Source organism: Pseudophryne corroboree, chromosome 3 (assembly GCF_028390025.1).
Source record: "Pseudophryne corroboree isolate aPseCor3 chromosome 3, aPseCor3.hap2, whole genome shotgun sequence".
NCBI classification, from domain to species: Eukaryota; Metazoa; Chordata; class Amphibia; order Anura; family Myobatrachidae; genus Pseudophryne; species Pseudophryne corroboree.
The window spans coordinates 676,924,701-676,940,590 of record NC_086446.1 but is presented as its reverse complement, the minus strand read 5'-3'; the positions used below and the strand labels follow the sequence as shown (position 1 = coordinate 676,940,590).

The window sequence follows — 15,890 nt, the reverse complement described above, 5'->3', positions numbered from 1 at the left end:
TTTTGGGACTATACCTCCCCTCCATATCCCTGAGTACCTCAGTGTTTTTTACTGAGCCGAACAGGAGCGATAGAGAGGTTGACAATTGAGCATTACATATAACATAACGGACAACAATAAAGTTAACCCAACATTACTGACAACTAAACAGTTGACACCATAACTTGTTAATCTGAACCAGTCGGTGAAAGTGTGTTACCATAAGATCTACTGAACCTACCCCAAACCGGGTAAACTGCTCTGGGTGGGCGTCCAGTGCCCCCTATGGATTCAAAGAAAAGGATTTACCTGGTAAGTACCAAAATCCTATTTTCTTTTTCATCCACTAGGGGTCACTGGAGTACTCTTGGGATGTACCAAAGTCTCCTCCGTGGCGGGAGAGCTGTTTGGCACCTGTAACACTAAACGGCCAAAGCTAGATGCTGATGCCGCAAACGTATCAAACTTGTAGAGGCGCACAAACGTGTGCACCGAAGACCATGTAGCCGCCCGGCAACGCTGTGTCGTAGAAGCTCCACGACTCGCTGACCATGATGTTCTCACAGCACGTGTGGAATGAGCTGTTATCGATGTAGGTGGCTGTAACCTAGCATGAAGGTAAGCCTGACGTATGGTCACTTTAATCCAACTGGATAAGGTCTGCCTAGAAGCTGGCCAACCCATCTTGGCAGCATCATAGAGAGTAAACAACGTATCCGTCTTACAAACGGTCGACGTTCGGGATACATAAATGCGTAATGCGCATACCACATCCACCTACCAGAGTCTCCTGTTAACATAGGAACTACTATTGGTTGATTGATGTGAAAAGATGACACTACTTTTGGCAGAAAAGCAGAATTTGCTCGGAATTCCGCTCTGTCATCATGAAACCTAAATACGGTGGTTTGCATGACAAAGTACCCAAACTGAAACACGCCTTGCTGACGCTAAGGCTAAAAGAAACATTGTTTCCCCAAGTGAGAAATTTAATATCCACTTGTTGTAAGGGTTCATAATAAAAAGACTAAGAAATCTAAAAACCAGATTCAAGTCTTATAGCGCAGTAGGTAGAGTGATTGGAGTCTGAACTCTGAGGACACCCTGCCTAAAAGGTGTGAACCGACGGCAATAGGGCCAATCTACTATGAAAATAAATGGACGCCGCCGATATCTGCACCTTTAGTGTGGATAAACTCAGACCTCCATCTAACCCCATCTGTAGAAATAACAAAAGACGGGATAACTTAAAAGATGATGTCGGAAACTTCAGAGCTTCACACCAACCTACATAGGCACGCCAAATTCTGTAATAATGAGCTGCCGTAACCGGCTTCCTAGCTCGTAACATGGTTGGAATAACCGATTCTGGAATGCCCTCTCTTCTTAAGAGGGCTGTCTCAACAGCCACCCCGTCAAACGTGGCTGCACTAAATCGGGTAAGAGGAATGGACCCTGCTGTAACAGGTCCGAACGTAGTGGGAGCGGCCAAAGACAGACTGCGAGTAGACCGCGGAGATCCGAGAACCAAGCTCTCCGGAGGCCAAAGAGGCGTCACTAGTATAACTGTGACGGACTCTCCTTTGATCCGTTTTAGCCACAGAGGGAGCAGCGGAAACGGTGGAAATAGATACACGAGACTGTATGGCCACGCGATTGAGAGAGCATCCACCGCCACTGCCTTTGGATCTCTCGTTCTGGACACGACCTGGGGCGTTTGATGATTGCGGCGAGATGCCATCAGGTCCACCTGCGGGTAACTCCACTTCTGGAGCAGCATGTGGACACATCTGTACCTCCCGCATTGCCCTCCGGTTTTTCGTTTCTCCTTGTTTGTTGATGTATGCGACTGCTGTCGCATTGTCTGACTGCACCTGAACAGCCTGAGCCTGCAGCCCGTGCACTACTTATAGTAGCGCATTGTAAATTGCCCGGAGTTCCAGGACATTTATAGGCAGCAATCTTTCGTGATCCGCCCAGAGACCATGGAGCTGATAATTTTGAACTACAGCTCCCCAATCTCTGAGACTTGCGTCCGCCGTGAGAATTATCCAATTCCAGGCACCGAACCGTTTCCCTGCGGTTAGATTCTGTACTTTGAGCCACCAGAGTAGAGACTCTCTGGTCCTTGGAGACAACCTCACTTCTGCAGTAAATCTGCAGATGCGAGCCCGACCACTGTGCGAACACATCCAATTGAAAAGGACGAGAGTGAAGTCCTCCGAACTGAAGCGCTTCGAAAGCCGCCACCATTGTCTAATAGGCGAATGCCCAAGTGACCGAGACTGTGCGTGGCTTGAGCACTAATTGTACCAGATGACGAATGACCTGTACTTTCTGTTCGGGTATGTAAATTCTTTGATTTACCGTATTGAGAATCATACTTAGGATTTGAAGTCGTTGAGACGGAATCATCCAGAAATTCGCGTAGACAATGGTAGGAAATCAGATTTTCCTCCCCACTTGGTCTGCGATCTATCTCGTTTGGAATCCGACTCCGCCTGTTAGGAACGTAGCCAAAGTGGACGTTATGCGCTACTAGCGAAGCTAGAACGCAAGAACCAACTGCCAACGTCCAAAGAAGCTGTAGGCAGCAAGAAGTGTAAGGTGGTCTTTATTTAGGGCAAACCTGAACCGGAATGCCCTGCCACTACAGCCTTGTTACCTCAAACCCTTACCAAAGCAGGGCGAAGCAACAGCCCTACTGCTGTGTAGGGTATACTCCGATATGTAGTAAAACCCCCAATAAATGCAATTGTCTCTGATTGGAAATTGTTCAGCCTTCGCTGAGAACCTGACGTACTGGCTTGGTGCTATGAGGGCTGGTGGCAATCGACCGCAACAATCTAACTGAAACTGTCTGTGCAGTCTTTACACAGAGTACTAACCACTATATGATCACGGCAATTTAAACAAGCCAGGTCGGAGACGAACCTACAATCTTGTTATGCATAGTCAGATGCGATATACATTGCGCCACTGGCCCAGATTCGTATTTGTCCGACACACTGTGTGACCGACTTTGCAGCGAAGCTGCTTGTTTGATTATGCATAAATGCATATAGCAGAGGATAGTTTCAATCTGCCTACCTCTGGGTTATGGGCCCAGCATGCATCCATTGCAGTACTCTGCTGCACATGTAAGTGCAAGAGATCATGTACTCCAACCAGTAAGTACACCACGGAAATAACGTGTGTATAAACCTGCATTACCGTGCATGTGGTTACCAGCAATAGTGAATCTTCCTGTAGAGTCATGCTGTACAAAAACAATTAATAAATTAAACTCCTAACAACACCCCGCTCCTCCAGAGTCTAAGTGTTGTAGGGCAGCAACTTCCGAGAAAGAACCAGGAAGTAACATTAAAAGAAAAAAATTGTCCTACTTTTAAAACACCTGTTAAACCAGGATCTGAACCAGTGTTCATGCAAACACAATGTTCACTGTGGCCGGAAAGCCTAACCACTTGGCTACCGAGCCACCTGTAAAAACAATAAGCAAAACTGCTGTGGTGTGGCCATGTCTGCAGTGCTCAACAGATAGTGTTAATAAGCACTGAGTGCTGATCAATTATTCTTGCTTACTGCAAAATAGACTTTTAATGTCAGCATATTATATATACATATATACAACAATGTATATTCACACATGTTCAGACTTTAATAAATATATATATATCTATATATATATATATATATATATCTATATATATATATATATATATATATATACACACATAGTATCTACAGCACCTTGTATTCCCAGGTGGTCTCCCATTCAGGTACTAACCAGGCCCAACACTGCTTAGCTTCCAAAATCAGTTGAGATTGGGCGTATCCAGTGTGGTGTGGCTGTAGATCCCCTATACACATATCCTGTACACAGGTATAACACATTTTTACAAGTCTGAACTAAATGTGATCTCTCACGGGCTTAAAACCTGAGATGACTGCTGCTTGACCACAGCTTAGTTAATGGGCCCTTCTAGTGGCCGGCGCCGGGAGCGCGCTCTGGAGAGCTATCCTGACTGTAAAACCTATAGTAGGTTTATATTGATAGTGTAAGCCCAAACTGAGCTATTTTTAACAGTTTAAACTAGCATGTATTAGTATGCAATCTAGTTGGATCACCAGTTTCCCAGATGGTAAAACAGTATGCAACCCTGCTTAGCTTCCAAGCTCAGATGAGTTAGGGCGTACCCAGTGTGGTGTGGCTGTAGATTAAAAATACCTACAGCACCTTGTACTCCCAGGTGGCTAATCAGGCCCAACACTGCTTAGCTTCCAAAATCAGAAGAGATTGGGCGTATCCAGTGTGGTGTGGCCAAGTGATTTAAGCCAAAGCTGCTGCAGGTGAGTGAACTCACACGGCTCCACAGATACTGATTTATAAGCACCATGTGCTTTACAATTGTTATAATATACTTACTTTACAACAAATGAACAAAACCAGTATTTGGCTGCCACAACCATGAATCAGATTTGCAGTGTTTAGGATAATATCATTATAAACAGTTATGATATAAATAATTATGTATATCCATGTTTTAGACATGGCAGGGAAACTGCTTATTAGTAATTGCTGGTGTCTTACTTATGCAGACAGACAATACAACCAAAACAAAAACAAAGACCGACAACTTGCACGACTCAGTAAATAGCACTAAGGTGTCTCTATTATATCTGGCCAAGTGCAGTGCACGCCAGCCATATGCCTGCTCCCAAATTCCCCTTAACACCCCTGCGCCTTCAATGGAGGAGAGATGTAACACAGGAATTTCTGGAAATACAACAGGAAACATGGTTAATCTTGCTTTAACCAGGACTTCATAGCCTTTTGTAAAACATATGCAGCTCTGCTGTATTCCCTTATCAATAAGAGTTTAATCATGAGATTTTATCCAGGGACCCTGACATTTCTGTGTGCAGGGAACATCACTGTGGCAGCAAAGTTACTCACTAGGCTTAGAAACCTGCCTTTTGACTCTCATTTGTGTGTCCCCCCATGCTCCGTATACCATTCTCTATACACGGAGCCGGGCTATGGTGGAGAGGGAGCCCGAAGCGGCATCGAGGGCCTGGGCCACACACACACACACACACACAGTGTCCCACACAGTGGGGCGGCAGCGTGAGCTGACCGCCCCGTTCAACATACCTGGACCCTGTGGTGAGGGCTATGACGGGCCTTCTCTGTAAGTTCCGTCCAGCCTTTACTGCAGGTCTTAGTCCTGCAGGTGGTAGTGAGGGAGCTCTTTTTTTGAGAGGTCCGACACCCACAGCTGCTAAAGCAGCCTTCACTTATCCCGGACCCACCTATTGGAAGGGGGGGAAGGGATGTTGAAAATCGTTGAAAAAAGAAAAAACTTAGAAAAAAATCCAATGAAATGTGGACCTCTGTGGCAGCAAAGCCACAAGCCTACTAACTGTGTCGAGCACAGAAAAAACACTGAGGTACTCAGGGATATGGAGGGGAGGTATAGTCCCAAAATTAATTTATTCAGTGCCTACTTCCTGCGGAAGCCGTCCATATCCCAAGAGTACTCCAGTGACCCCTAGTGGATGAAAAAGAAACATAGAGGGTGGTGGGGGAGGGGTGCCAATCTAGATTTGAGGCATTCTCAAACCTCAGGTGTGTATTTCTACACATATACATAGTAGGGAAATGGTTCTAAATTGCACACCCTCCAGTAATGAAAGGTGCTATGCTGCTGAGAATAATGTAGTACACACAGACAAAACGGGGTGCAGATGCACTAAGCGATCATTACAGTATAATATAGTAAATCATAAGAGGTTGTTAGTATATCGTTGGCCAAGGATATTGGCCTACCCACCAATCGTCCTGGTCACCTCTTGTCGGGCAGGTTCCTAACACTATGGGGCCAACATCCGGAACGCAGGAAACCCCCAAGCATGATCCAGCAAAGGACCCCCCCAGGGCATCACACTAAAAAATAGTGATAGTAAAGGGATATAAAGTGTGAGTATATGGAGGTCTCTACTATGAGTTTAAAGGTAGAGAGTATGTGAAAAAAAATGTGCATACATAAATAATAGACAAAACAGGATATAAAAAGTGACTGTGTATTTAAATGGTGATGCCCTGAGACAGTCCAGCCAGAACAGGCACGGGGGACCCTACGTCCAAACGCCGACCCCAAGTTGACTGACACTATGTATAAATAAATAGGACTTACTTAAAATTATGCCTGTGCACTCCTTGTTGGTTTCCCTGCTTAAAAACATAGAGGGTGGTGGGGGAGGGGTGCCAATCTAGATTTGAGGCATTCTCAAACCTCAGGTGTGTATTTCTACACATATACATAGTAGGGAAATGGTTCTAAATTGCACACCCTCCAGTAATGAAAGGTGCTATGCTGCTGAGAATAATGTAGTACACACAGACAAAACGGGGTGCAGATGCACTAAGCGATCATTACAGTATAATATAGTAAATCATAAGAGGTTGTTAGTATATCGTTGGCCAAGGATATTGGCCTACCCACCAATCGTCCAGGTCACCTCTTGTCGGGCAGGTTCCTAACACTATGGGGCCAACATCCGGAACGCAGGAAACCCCCAAGCATGATCCAGCAAAGGACCCCCCCAGGGCATCACACTAAAAAATAGTGATAGTAAAGGGATATAAAGTGTGAGTATATGGAGGTCTCTACTATGAGTTTAAAGGTAGAGAGTATGTGAAAAAAAATGTGCATACATAAATAATAGACAAAACAGGATATAAAAAGTGACTGTGTATTTAAATGGTGATGCCCTGAGACAGTCCAGCCAGAACAGGCACGGGGGACCCTACGTCCAAACGCCGACCCCAAGTTGACTGACACTATGTATAAATAAATAGGACTTACTTAAAATTATGCCTGTGCACTGTGCAGTCCTTGTTGGTTTCCCTGCTTAAAAACATAGAGGGTGGTGGGGGAGGGGTGCCAATCTAGATTTGAGGCATTCTCAAACCTCAGGTGTGTATTTCTACACATATACATAGTAGGGAAATGGTTCTAAATTGCACACCCTCCAGTAATGAAAGGTGCTATGCTGCTGAGAATAATGTAGTACACACAGACAAAACGGGGTGCAGATGCACTAAGCGATCATTACAGTATAATATAGTAAATCATAAGAGGTTGTTAGTATATCGTTGGCCAAGGATATTGGCCTACCCACCAATCGTCCAGGTCACCTCTTGTCGGGCAGGTTCCTAACACTATGGGGCCAACATCCGGAACGCAGGAAACCCCCAAGCATGATCCAGCAAAGGACCCCCCCAGGGCATCACACTAAAAAATAGTGATAGTAAAGGGATATAAAGTGTGAGTATATGGAGGTCTCTACTATGAGTTTAAAGGTAGAGAGTATGTGAAAAAAAATGTGCATACATAAATAATAGACAAAACAGGATATAAAAAGTGACTGTGTATTTAAATGGTGATGCCCTGAGACAGTCCAGCCAGAACAGGCACGGGGGACCCTACGTCCAAACGCCGACCTCAAGTTGACTGACACTATGTATAAATAAATAGGACTTACTTAAAATTATGCCTGTGCACTGTGCAGTCCTTGTTGGTTTCCCTGCTTAAAAACATAGAGGGTGGTGGGGGAGGGGTGCCAATCTAGATTTGAGGCATTCTCAAACCTCAGGTGTGTATTTCTACACATATACATAGTAGGGAAATGGTTCTAAATTGCACACCCTCCAGTAATGAAAGGTGCTATGCTGCTGAGAATAATGTAGTACACACAGACAAAACGGGGTGCAGATGCACTAAGCGATCATTACAGTATAATATAGTAAATCATAAGAGGTTGTTAGTATATCGTTGGCCAAGGATATTGGCCTACCCACCAATCGTCCAGGTCACCTCTTGTCGGGCAGGTTCCTAACACTATGGGGCCAACATCCGGAACGCAGGAAACCCCCAAGCATGATCCAGCAAAGGACCCCCCCAGGGCATCACACTAAAAAATAGTGATAGTAAAGGGATATAAAGTGTGAGTATATGGAGGTCTCTACTATGAGTTTAAAGGTAGAGAGTATGTGAAAAAAAATTGTGCATACATAAATAATAGACAAAACAGGATATAAAAAGTGACTGTGTATTTAAATGGTGATGCCCTGAGACAGTCCAGCCAGAACAGGCACGGGGGACCCTACGTCCAAACGCCGACCCCAAGTTGACTGACACTATGTATAAATAAATAGGACTTACTTAAAATTATGCCTGTGCACTGTGCAGTCCTTGTTGGTTTCCCTGCTTAAAAACATAGAGGGTGGTGGGGGAGGGGTGCCAATCTAGATTTGAGGCATTCTCAAACCTCAGGTGTGTATTTCTACACATATACATAGTAGGGAAATGGTTCTAAATTGCACACCCTCCAGTAATGAAAGGTGCTATGCTGCTGAGAATAATGTAGTACACACAGACAAAACGGGGTGCAGATGCACTAAGCGATCATTACAGTATAATATAGTAAATCATAAGAGGTTGTTAGTATATCGTTGGCCAAGGATATTGGCCTACCCACCAATCGTCCTGGTCACCTCTTGTCGGGCAGGTTCCTAACACTATGGGGCCAACATCCGGAACGCAGGAAACCCCCAAGCATGATCCAGCAAAGGACCCCCCCAGGGCATCACACTAAAAAATAGTGATAGTAAAGGGATATAAAGTGTGAGTATATGGAGGTCTCTACTATGAGTTTAAAGGTAGAGAGTATGTGAAAAAAAATGTGCATACATAAATAATAGACAAAACAGGATATAAAAAGTGACTGTGTATTTAAATGGTGATGCCCTGAGACAGTCCAGCCAGAACAGGCACGGGGGACCCTACGTCCAAACGCCGACCCCAAGTTGACTGACACTATGTATAAATAAATAGGACTTACTTAAAATTATGCCTGTGCACTGTGCAGTCCTTGTTGGTTTCCCTGCTTAAAAACATAGAGGGTGGTGGGGGAGGGGTGCCAATCTAGATTTGAGGCATTCTCAAACCTCAGGTGTGTATTTCTACACATATACATAGTAGGGAAATGGTTCTAAATTGCACACCCTCCAGTAATGAAAGGTGCTATGCTGCTGAGAATAATGTAGTACACACAGACAAAACGGGGTGCAGATGCACTAAGCGATCATTACAGTATAATATAGTAAATCATAAGAGGTTGTTAGTATATCGTTGGCCAAGGATATTGGCCTACCCACCAATCGTCCAGGTCACCTCTTGTCGGGCAGGTTCCTAACACTATGGGGCCAACATCCGGAACGCAGGAAACCCCCAAGCATGATCCAGCAAAGGACCCCCCCAGGGCATCACACTAAAAAATAGTGATAGTAAAGGGATATAAAGTGTGAGTATATGGAGGTCTCTACTATGAGTTTAAAGGTAGAGAGTATGTGAAAAAAAATGTGCATACATAAATAATAGACAAAACAGGATATAAAAAGTGACTGTGTATTTAAATGGTGATGCCCTGAGACAGTCCAGCCAGAACAGGCACGGGGGACCCTACGTCCAAACGCCGACCTCAAGTTGACTGACACTATGTATAAATAAATAGGACTTACTTAAAATTATGCCTGTGCACTGTGCAGTCCTTGTTGGTTTCCCTGCTTAAAAACATAGAGGGTGGTGGGGGAGGGGTGCCAATCTAGATTTGAGGCATTCTCAAACCTCAGGTGTGTATTTCTACACATATACATAGTAGGGAAATGGTTCTAAATTGCACACCCTCCAGTAATGAAAGGTGCTATGCTGCTGAGAATAATGTAGTACACACAGACAAAACGGGGTGCAGATGCACTAAGCGATCATTACAGTATAATATAGTAAATCATAAGAGGTTGTTAGTATATCGTTGGCCAAGGATATTGGCCTACCCACCAATCGTCCAGGTCACCTCTTGTCGGGCAGGTTCCTAACACTATGGGGCCAACATCCGGAACGCAGGAAACCCCCAAGCATGATCCAGCAAAGGACCCCCCCAGGGCATCACACTAAAAAATAGTGATAGTAAAGGGATATAAAGTGTGAGTATATGGAGGTCTCTACTATGAGTTTAAAGGTAGAGAGTATGTGAAAAAAAATTGTGCATACATAAATAATAGACAAAACAGGATATAAAAAGTGACTGTGTATTTAAATGGTGATGCCCTGAGACAGTCCAGCCAGAACAGGCACGGGGGACCCTACGTCCAAACGCCGACCCCAAGTTGACTGACACTATGTATAAATAAATAGGACTTACTTAAAATTATGCCTGTGCACTGTGCAGTCCTTGTTGGTTTCCCTGCTTAAAAACATAGAGGGTGGTGGGGGAGGGGTGCCAATCTAGATTTGAGGCATTCTCAAACCTCAGGTGTGTATTTCTACACATATACATAGTAGGGAAATGGTTCTAAATTGCACACCCTCCAGTAATGAAAGGTGCTATGCTGCTGAGAATAATGTAGTACACACAGACAAAACGGGGTGCAGATGCACTAAGCGATCATTACAGTATAATATAGTAAATCATAAGAGGTTGTTAGTATATCGTTGGCCAAGGATATTGGCCTACCCACCAATCGTCCTGGTCACCTCTTGTCGGGCAGGTTCCTAACACTATGGGGCCAACATCCGGAACGCAGGAAACCCCCAAGCATGATCCAGCAAAGGACCCCCCCAGGGCATCACACTAAAAAATAGTGATAGTAAAGGGATATAAAGTGTGAGTATATGGAGGTCTCTACTATGAGTTTAAAGGTAGAGAGTATGTGAAAAAAAATGTGCATACATAAATAATAGACAAAACAGGATATAAAAAGTGACTGTGTATTTAAATGGTGATGCCCTGAGACAGTCCAGCCAGAACAGGCACGGGGGACCCTACGTCCAAACGCCGACCCCAAGTTGACTGACACTATGTATAAATAAATAGGACTTACTTAAAATTATGCCTGTGCACTGTGCAGTCCTTGTTGGTTTCCCTGCTTAAAAACATAGAGGGTGGTGGGGGAGGGGTGCCAATCTAGATTTGAGGCATTCTCAAACCTCAGGTGTGTATTTCTACACATATACATAGTAGGGAAATGGTTCTAAATTGCACACCCTCCAGTAATGAAAGGTGCTATGCTGCTGAGAATAATGTAGTACACACAGACAAAACGGGGTGCAGATGCACTAAGCGATCATTACAGTATAATATAGTAAATCATAAGAGGTTGTTAGTATATCGTTGGCCAAGGATATTGGCCTACCCACCAATCGTCCAGGTCACCTCTTGTCGGGCAGGTTCCTAACACTATGGGGCCAACATCCGGAACGCAGGAAACCCCCAAGCATGATCCAGCAAAGGACCCCCCCAGGGCATCACACTAAAAAATAGTGATAGTAAAGGGATATAAAGTGTGAGTATATGGAGGTCTCTACTATGAGTTTAAAGGTAGAGAGTATGTGAAAAAAAATGTGCATACATAAATAATAGACAAAACAGGATATAAAAAGTGACTGTGTATTTAAATGGTGATGCCCTGAGACAGTCCAGCCAGAACAGGCACGGGGGACCCTACGTCCAAACGCCGACCCCAAGTTGACTGACACTATGTATAAATAAATAGGACTTACTTAAAATTATGCCTGTGCACTGTGCAGTCCTTGTTGGTTTCCCTGCTTAAAAACATAGAGGGTGGTGGGGGAGGGGTGCCAATCTAGATTTGAGGCATTCTCAAACCTCAGGTGTGTATTTCTACACATATACATAGTAGGGAAATGGTTCTAAATTGCACACCCTCCAGTAATGAAAGGTGCTATGCTGCTGAGAATAATGTAGTACACACAGACAAAACGGGGTGCAGATGCACTAAGCGATCATTACAGTATAATATAGTAAATCATAAGAGGTTGTTAGTATATCGTTGGCCAAGGATATTGGCCTACCCACCAATCGTCCAGGTCACCTCTTGTCGGGCAGGTTCCTAACACTATGGGGCCAACATCCGGAACGCAGGAAACCCCCAAGCATGATCCAGCAAAGGACCCCCCCAGGGCATCACACTAAAAAATAGTGATAGTAAAGGGATATAAAGTGTGAGTATATGGAGGTCTCTACTATGAGTTTAAAGGTAGAGAGTATGTGAAAAAAAATGTGCATACATAAATAATAGACAAAACAGGATATAAAAAGTGACTGTGTATTTAAATGGTGATGCCCTGAGACAGTCCAGCCAGAACAGGCACGGGGGACCCTACGTCCAAACGCCGACCCCAAGTTGACTGACACTATGTATAAATAAATAGGACTTACTTAAAATTATGCCTGTGCACTGTGCAGTCCTTGTTGGTTTCCCTGCTTAAAAACATAGAGGGTGGTGGGGGAGGGGTGCCAATCTAGATTTGAGGCATTCTCAAACCTCAGGTGTGTATTTCTACACATATACATAGTAGGGAAATGGTTCTAAATTGCACACCCTCCAGTAATGAAAGGTGCTATGCTGCTGAGAATAATGTAGTACACACAGACAAAACGGGGTGCAGATGCACTAAGCGATCATTACAGTATAATATAGTAAATCATAAGAGGTTGTTAGTATATCGTTGGCCAAGGATATTGGCCTACCCACCAATCGTCCTGGTCACCTCTTGTCGGGCAGGTTCCTAACACTATGGGGCCAACATCCGGAACGCAGGAAACCCCCAAGCATGATCCAGCAAAGGACCCCCCCAGGGCATCACACTAAAAAATAGTGATAGTAAAGGGATATAAAGTGTGAGTATATGGAGGTCTCTACTATGAGTTTAAAGGTAGAGAGTATGTGAAAAAAAATGTGCATACATAAATAATAGACAAAACAGGATATAAAAAGTGACTGTGTATTTAAATGGTGATGCCCTGAGACAGTCCAGCCAGAACAGGCACGGGGGACCCTACGTCCAAACGCCGACCCCAAGTTGACTGACACTATGTATAAATAAATAGGACTTACTTAAAATTATGCCTGTGCACTGTGCAGTCCTTGTTGGTTTCCCTGCTTAAAAACATAGAGGGTGGTGGGGGAGGGGTGCCAATCTAGATTTGAGGCATTCTCAAACCTCAGGTGTGTATTTCTACACATATACATAGTAGGGAAATGGTTCTAAATTGCACACCCTCCAGTAATGAAAGGTGCTATGCTGCTGAGAATAATGTAGTACACACAGACAAAACGGGGTGCAGATGCACTAAGCGATCATTACAGTATAATATAGTAAATCATAAGAGGTTGTTAGTATATCGTTGGCCAAGGATATTGGCCTACCCACCAATCGTCCAGGTCACCTCTTGTCGGGCAGGTTCCTAACACTATGGGGCCAACATCCGGAACGCAGGAAACCCCCAAGCATGATCCAGCAAAGGACCCCCCCAGGGCATCACACTAAAAAATAGTGATAGTAAAGGGATATAAAGTGTGAGTATATGGAGGTCTCTACTATGAGTTTAAAGGTAGAGAGTATGTGAAAAAAAATGTGCATACATAAATAATAGACAAAACAGGATATAAAAAGTGACTGTGTATTTAAATGGTGATGCCCTGAGACAGTCCAGCCAGAACAGGCACGGGGGACCCTACGTCCAAACGCCGACCTCAAGTTGACTGACACTATGTATAAATAAATAGGACTTACTTAAAATTATGCCTGTGCACTGTGCAGTCCTTGTTGGTTTCCCTGCTTAAAAACATAGAGGGTGGTGGGGGAGGGGTGCCAATCTAGATTTGAGGCATTCTCAAACCTCAGGTGTGTATTTCTACACATATACATAGTAGGGAAATGGTTCTAAATTGCACACCCTCCAGTAATGAAAGGTGCTATGCTGCTGAGAATAATGTAGTACACACAGACAAAACGGGGTGCAGATGCACTAAGCGATCATTACAGTATAATATAGTAAATCATAAGAGGTTGTTAGTATATCGTTGGCCAAGGATATTGGCCTACCCACCAATCGTCCAGGTCACCTCTTGTCGGGCAGGTTCCTAACACTATGGGGCCAACATCCGGAACGCAGGAAACCCCCAAGCATGATCCAGCAAAGGACCCCCCCAGGGCATCACACTAAAAAATAGTGATAGTAAAGGGATATAAAGTGTGAGTATATGGAGGTCTCTACTATGAGTTTAAAGGTAGAGAGTATGTGAAAAAAAATGTGCATACATAAATAATAGACAAAACAGGATATAAAAAGTGACTGTGTATTTAAATGGTGATGCCCTGAGACAGTCCAGCCAGAACAGGCACGGGGGACCCTACGTCCAAACGCCGACCCCAAGTTGACTGACACTATGTATAAATAAATAGGACTTACTTAAAATTATGCCTGTGCACTGTGCAGTCCTTGTTGGTTTCCCTGCTTAAAAACATAGAGGGTGGTGGGGGAGGGGTGCCAATCTAGATTTGAGGCATTCTCAAACCTCAGGTGTGTATTTCTACACATATACATAGTAGGGAAATGGTTCTAAATTGCACACCCTCCAGTAATGAAAGGTGCTATGCTGCTGAGAATAATGTAGTACACACAGACAAAACGGGGTGCAGATGCACTAAGCGATCATTACAGTATAATATAGTAAATCATAAGAGGTTGTTAGTATATCGTTGGCCAAGGATATTGGCCTACCCACCAATCGTCCAGGTCACCTCTTGTCGGGCAGGTTCCTAACACTATGGGGCCAACATCCGGAACGCAGGAAACCCCCAAGCATGATCCAGCAAAGGACCCCCCCAGGGCATCACACTAAAAAATAGTGATAGTAAAGGGATATAAAGTGTGAGTATATGGAGGTCTCTACTATGAGTTTAAAGGTAGAGAGTATGTGAAAAAAAATTGTGCATACATAAATAATAGACAAAACAGGATATAAAAAGTGACTGTGTATTTAAATGGTGATGCCCTGAGACAGTCCAGCCAGAACAGGCACGGGGGACCCTACGTCCAAACGCCGACCCCAAGTTGACTGACACTATGTATAAATAAATAGGACTTACTTAAAATTATGCCTGTGCACTGTGCAGTCCTTGTTGGTTTCCCTGCTTAAAAACATAGAGGGTGGTGGGGGAGGGGTGCCAATCTAGATTTGAGGCATTCTCAAACCTCAGGTGTGTATTTCTACACATATACATAGTAGGGAAATGGTTCTAAATTGCACACCCTCCAGTAATGAAAGGTGCTATGCTGCTGAGAATAATGTAGTACACACAGACAAAACGGGGTGCAGATGCACTAAGCGATCATTACAGTATAATATAGTAAATCATAAGAGGTTGTTAGTATATCGTTGGCCAAGGATATTGGCCTACCCACCAATCGTCCTGGTCACCTCTTGTCGGGCAGGTTCCTAACACTATGGGGCCAACATCCGGAACGCAGGAAACCCCCAAGCATGATCCAGCAAAGGACCCCCCCAGGGCATCACACTAAAAAATAGTGATAGTAAAGGGATATAAAGTGTGAGTATATGGAGGTCTCTACTATGAGTTTAAAGGTAGAGAGTATGTGAAAAAAAATGTGCATACATAAATAATAGACAAAACAGGATATAAAAAGTGACTGTGTATTTAAATGGTGATGCCCTGAGACAGTCCAGCCAGAACAGGCACGGGGGACCCTACGTCCAAACGCCGACCCCAAGTTGACTGACACTATGTATAAATAAATAGGACTTACTTAAAATTATGCCTGTGCACTGTGCAGTCCTTGTTGGTTTCCCTGCTTAAAAACATAGAGGGTGGTGGGGGAGGGGTGCCAATCTAGATTTGAGGCATTCTCAAACCTCAGGTGTGTATTTCTACACATATACATAGTAGGGAAATGGTTCTAAATTGCACACCCTCCAGTAATGAAAGGTGCTATGCTGCTGAGAATAATGTAGTACA

The 15,890-nt window shown here is 44.1% G+C and overlaps 1 pseudogene; it reads right to left on the bottom strand.

The window, feature by feature from the left end:
• Positions 1–3,720: 3,720 nt before the first annotated feature.
• LOC134887838 (5S ribosomal RNA) lies at positions 3,721–3,839 on the bottom strand (annotated as a pseudogene).
• Positions 3,840–15,890: the final 12,051 nt, after the last annotated feature.